At 38.4% G+C, this 6,212-nt stretch overlaps 1 pseudogene across 1 annotated transcript; it reads left to right on the top strand.

The window, feature by feature from the left end:
• Positions 1 to 318: 318 nt before the first annotated feature.
• On the top strand, positions 319 to 3,713 carry LOC103461520 (beta-1,4-galactosyltransferase 1-like; annotated as a pseudogene). The gene is made up of 2 exons (XR_014085414.1): positions 319 to 972; positions 2,250 to 3,713. The product of XR_014085414.1 is annotated as a beta-1,4-galactosyltransferase 1-like (transcript).
• Positions 3,714 to 6,212: the final 2,499 nt, after the last annotated feature.

Raw genomic sequence — 6,212 nt, forward strand, 5'->3', positions numbered from 1 at the left:
AATTTATTTACAAAATGTAAAATTAATTCCTGTGTAATTATCAAAAGCATAGTTACAAAAATACATAAAAATAAATAAATGAAAGTAAATGTAAAAATGTTTGATTTGAGTTGTTGCTTAAATTGTTTACTTCCTTTTGTTTGGTTATAATTACAGTTTTTAACAGAAGTAAATTCGATTCGGTTCAAAGTTAAAATGGGATCCTTCATGTTCCTCATTTTCATACCATGCAAATTAAAAGATATAAAGAACCCCGGGACATTTCATGTTTAGTTTTACAAGAAACGTTTTTCTGAGTAGTGAAGAGAGAGAGAGAGAGAGAGAGAGAGAGAGAGAGAGAGAGAGAGAGAGAGAGAGAGAGAGAGAGAGAGACAGGTGTTAAACCAGAGGATCCGGTTTCTAATTAACAACTGAAGTAGATCATCGATGCTTTAACAGGTCCGGGAGATTAGAGACACTTTTCATCTGATGTGGATCTTCCATAATTAAACTTTTATTAAACTGATCCTCGATGTCTGACAAGAAAATCTAACAGAGGAAACAGAGCCAGGTTAAAACACAAAAACAAAAACCAGAAGAAGAATCTGCTGCGCTGCATCACCTGCAAACAAACCAGGTTGAACTAAAATGCTGAAAACGTTTTTTAACCTGTTGGTGTGTCTCTGTGCCTTCAGCTTGGGATGCTTTGCAGTGTTTCTGTTTTTCACCCAGGACAGAAAATTATTTTTAATCTCAGCATTAAACAGAGAAACTAAACCAGAGGAATCTGCAGAACCGACAGTCCGACCAAATCCGACAGGAACTTCAGGAAGGTCTCTGGTTTCGTGTCCCGACGTCCCTCCGAACCTCCGGGGAGTTCTGCATGTGGAGTTCAGAACCAACCGGACCCTGCAGGACGTCCGGAACCACGTCGGCCCGCTCCTTCAGCAGGGAGGCCGGTACCGACCAACCAGCTGCAGGGCGAAGCAAAAGGTTGGTAAAAACTTGAAAAATGAGGAATTTAATTTAAATTACCTTTGAAACTTTTACATGTCGTCGGTGCAAAAATGAAGTCATAAATAAAATAAAAAGAATAAACGAATGAATATTTTGAATAAAAAAAATCTGAAATTTAAATTGAGACTTTAACTTGAAATTATTTGTTTTGAAGTAAAACTGCTTGTTTAAAACGGCGCGAAGTTCGTGAAATAATAAAGTTTTGATCTGTTCAATACAAAACATTTCTAAAACATTAAAGTATGTCTTTTAATAATTCGAAATTTTATATTTACAGGGAAAAAGTTTAATTTCCTCTGATATTAAAGTCAGAATATCCGCAGACTGATGATGAGAACTAAAGTAGAATGTTCTCTGAGATTTTAGAGAGACATTTCTATAGATTAAAGGAAACATTCCCCCAAAAACAAATAAACTCAGATGTTTAAAAATCGATTAGATTTGGACAAAAAAAGTCAGAAATGAACAGAGATTAAAGTTAAAACTGCTTATTGTAGAGGCATTTTCTGCCGCCAGGGGTCACTGTTTCATCCCTTCTTCCTGATTCATTTATCTGAGAAAACAAGACAAACATTTTGACATTCGGTACATAAAAATGTGAAAAGCTCAAAGGTAGAAGGATAAAGTTAAACGCTCATGTTCCTACAGAAATAGTTCAGGTAAAATAGAGGAAATATAAACTGATTTCATGCTGGTTTTAAAAATATATTTATATCTGCATGTCATTTAACTGCATTTTTATTATGTGTTGAGTTTTAGATTTCTTTTAAGTGAGCCGTTCATTTAAAACAAAGTCATTTTGGGTTGATCTCTGCTTCAGCTCACCTGGATGAAACAGTCAGGTGATCAGCAGAACCCTGTAGAACCTCCAGACCTGAACGGTTTGGACCGGCCGGTTTTAATGACTCTGCTCCAGAACAGCTGATTCAAACGGTCCAGCCTGTTATAAAGTTCTGCTAATGAATGAACCGTCATTTGATTTGAACTGAAGCTCAACACATCGTCCTGCACAGACTGGACTTTAACAACCACAAGCTAGTGAACGGAAGCAGCTGGAAGTATCACATTTATGAATTTAAATCAAACTTCACCAGCAAAAGTTTGGTAAATATTTTGATACTTTTCTAGATGCTGAATGAACCATCTGCGCTACATCAGAACAAGCTTCAAATAAAATCCTGTAATGACAGTTGGGTTTATAACTCAGATAATTCTGCACAGATTCAGTATTTTATTTTACGTCCCTCCTTTAGGTGGCTGTCATCGTTCCGTTCAGAAACCGCTCTGAACACCTGAACCACTGGCTCTACTACCTCCATCCGGTTCTGATGCGTCAGCAGCTGGACTACGGTGTGTACGTCATCAACCAGGACGGAGACGGAGTCTTCAACAAGGCCAAGTTGATGAACATCGGATTCAAGGAAGCGCTGAAGGAATATGATTACGACTGTTTTGTCTTTTCGGATGTAGACCTGGTGCTTCTCGATGATAGGAACCTCTACAGATGTTCTGACCATCCCAGACATTTGTCCGTCGCTGTGGACAAGTTTGACTTCATCCTGCCCTACGCCACCATCTTCGGCGGAGTCTCAGCGTTGTCCAAACAGCAGTTCCTTAAAGTCAACGGCTTTTCAAACACGTTCTGGGGCTGGGGGGGTGAAGACGACGACATGTCGCAGCGGCTCTCTTACAGAGGGATGGTCATCTCCAGACCAGACTCTGTCACTGGAAGGTACAAGATGATAAAACATAGGAGAGATTCTCACAACGATCCAAACCCAAACAGAGTTCAGAAACTGACAGAAACGTACCATAATATGGACAAAGATGGGATTAATTCTCTGAATTATTTAGTCAGGGGGATTAGGAAGGACTTATTGTACACTTTTGTTACAGTGGATGTTCAGGCTCCAGCAGGCTGATGTGAATCCAGATGTTTGTGTCTCAGGATTCGATCAAAGCAAAAGTCAACTTAAAACCAGGAGAACAAATAATTCAATCTGGAAAGACTCAGACGGAGAAAAAGGAACAATTAGAAGATTTAATGACAGGAATGAGTAACAGTTCTTTGGCGCTCGGGCCCTGGCACAAGATTTGAGCTGAAATTTGATCCCGATAACTGATTAGGGATGCTCTCCCCCCAGGCCGGACACTGTTGGTGGTGGTGGTGGTGGTGGTAGGGAAAGGGTTCTAACCTGGAGAGCCGAAGGATGTGGGTGGAGAAGGGGCGGTGGTGGGTTGAACGCAGCTGGGAACCCGCTGACGGCTTTGGTGTGGATCCTTTTATGCTGAGCTTGATTGATGATTGGACGGGCCGGGTGAGGTCCAGTGCTGAGGTCAGAGATGAAGAAGACGTTGATGGGCGAACGGAGGGGGCGGAGTCTTCCAGCTTGAACTTTCGCTATCAGCTACATCTTTGTCCAACTGCTCAGTCCTGCAGTAAAAACATTTTATAACGTTCAACTCAGTCCAAACTGGAAACGATGCACCAAGCATGTGGCGACAGTGGACAGAACAACCTTCATTAAACGGGTTGAAGCCTCCAGCAGAACCAGCTGGTGGGTCAGAAAGACGGATCCACTTTATGAACCTGGTTTTTAATCTAAATCATTCAGATTTTTATATCCTGTAAACAGTTAAGGGAATAACTTTATTAAATAAACAATGAGGGGTGATATTATTGAAATGATTCATATTTATAAAGTCTTATAAAATGATTTTGGTTTATTATGTTTGGTAGTTTCTGTAGTTTCCACATAAAGTGGAGAACAGAGGAAGTGAGCTGGGCTGTTGTAGCTTTAAAAATAAAATTAATCCTAAACAAAACGCTGTTGGCCTCGTCCTGAACGTCACGACTCCGTCTGTTAGAGAGGCAGCGCTGAATGAAGCTGCAGGCTGTCTGGGACGTTATAAACTCATTTAAAGACGTTATTATTAATGTAGAGAATATCTTGTCTGCTAAAAATGTGCAAAGATAATTCAATTAAACAGAATCTGGTCAGAAAACGTTATAATTAAAGCTAAATTGGACTTAAAATCCTAATATTTCTACAGTAAGATGTGGATAGAAACATGTTCAGAGGAACATGTGCAGATCAGCTGTTTGCTGGAACATGTGAACAAGGATCAGGTCATTTCACCTGGAAGTTTAGAACAATGTGAGGAATTTGAATGAATGTTCATGTAGAGACTCTTCGCCGTCAGGCGGACTGAAGGTCCAGACGAGTCCGTCGGAGTAAAGGAGAAGCTGGTTGGACCCGGAGAAATGTTGAGGTTCTGATCTGACAACAAACTGAAAATAACTGAACCTGAACCGTCTGTTCATGTCACTGGAGCAACCCAGTGGAGTTGGTTCTGTTAAGCACTGAGCCAGCAGGAAGTTTTCCAGAACCGGGTCGTCCAGAGAGGTCAACAGAAACCAGTAGGTCCAGTAAACACTGACGCTGCTGTCAGGGAAATATACCTCAGGCTGATTACTTCTGGGTCCGAAATGATCAGGAAGAACTTTAAGAAACTTCAATAACTTCTTAAAGGCAACAAATCCAGAATTAAAGTTTGTTCCTATTTTTTATCTTGACCTGTTTTGTAATTTTCTCACTTTTATGAAAATAAATTATTTTGTCTTTAAAATACTAAACTCTCCACAACTTTTTGTGTGACATCATTTAGAAATCAGACATTCTGATCAGTCACTCAGCACTTGAGAAGCATTTTTACCAAATATTTTTAAAAACTTGGTATTAATGCCCTGGATTAATTATGGAAGTAGATTTACTCTCCACCTCTGATCCTACAAGGTGTTTTAAATGTTGACCTCGATTGTATTTTTATTCTGAATGTCTCCAAACCCACTAAATTCAAACTAATCCTCTGAACCAGTTAATTTTCTAATTAAAGTATTTCTGCTGCTGCCTGTGGGTCTGTGAACTACTTACATTTACCTGAGTGACCTGTTTGAAAAGTTTTCCAGTTCATATGTTCGAACTTGAAACGATGGCATCCAGTCGTGGATTTGAAGAAAGCACATGGCGACAGTGGACAGGATCCACCTCCTTCAAACAGTAGAAATTAATCACATTCATTTTTAAATATTTAAAACATACTTTACCAAATGACCCTGGAGTAACATAAATAATCAGACCTTTTCAGGAACGTCTCACTGAGATTAATAATCTGTTCTTCAAGAGAGACGTGGAGTGCTGGGTCTCAGAAACGAAAACTATTATCTTTATTCCCGGTTCCCTGTTTTCAGTAACACTAATTTAATATACAGTTGGTAGTTTCAGTAACTTCCTCATGAAATGGAGGCAGAGAGGATGTACGTAGTACCGTCAAATCTGATTGGCTCACAGTGAAATCTAAAGTAAACAAGAAAAGCACATAAAATAAAAATTAATATTAAAGATTTCCTGGGGTAAATTCAACTAACTGAAATAAAAATACAGAGGTAAAGTAGTTCAGTTTTTAATAAAGATATAATGTGTCACATAAGTTTTAAAATAAATTCTAAACTTCACCTAAATCAGTTTTATAATAATTTTACTGGAAGATTAAATCAGACATGTTAAATGTTTTCAACACACTACCGCCCTCTGGTGGTCTTAAAGTACCTGCGCATATAAATACGTTTAAAATCACTAAAGAAGCAAACTTCATGTATTTAACACCATTGGATTCTGATAAAATTGTTAAATTTTTTGTGTTTTAGTAACATTTTGTTAAATGATTCATATTTGACTAAAACATGAAGTTAAATTTGAGCCATAAATGATAATTTATAACTCCATGTTAGAGCATGAGCACAGACCATACATGACCTGTTAAAATACAAATAGGATCTTTAAGTCTTTACATTAAAATGACATTATTTATAAGCTACAAACACCAAAACTCTGAAAAATATTTAAAAGCCACCAATGAACCTCACAGTTTATATAAAAATCAGGAGGGTTAAGGAGATCAAGTTTTCCTTCAGGTCAGTCAGAGACCAACTGTTAGTCAGAACCTCAGAGAGTTTAAGACTCAGTTTTTTTTTTTTTTTTTTTTTTTTTATAATGAGTCTAAAAACAGTTCATATGCAGCCTGACCTGTGTGAAGCTTCTGGGAGAATAGGAAGCTGTCATGGCGGTGAATAGAGAAACAACTCAGGTTTCAGAGAAACAGGAAGGTGATTACAGTCAGGTGACTTACTGAAGGGCGGCAGAGCAAATGGCTTC

The sequence above is a fragment of the Poecilia reticulata genome, chromosome 20 (genome assembly GCF_904066995.2).
Source record: "Poecilia reticulata chromosome 20, P_reticulata-male-v2, whole genome shotgun sequence".
In the NCBI taxonomy this organism is placed as follows: domain Eukaryota; kingdom Metazoa; phylum Chordata; class Actinopteri; order Cyprinodontiformes; family Poeciliidae; genus Poecilia; species Poecilia reticulata.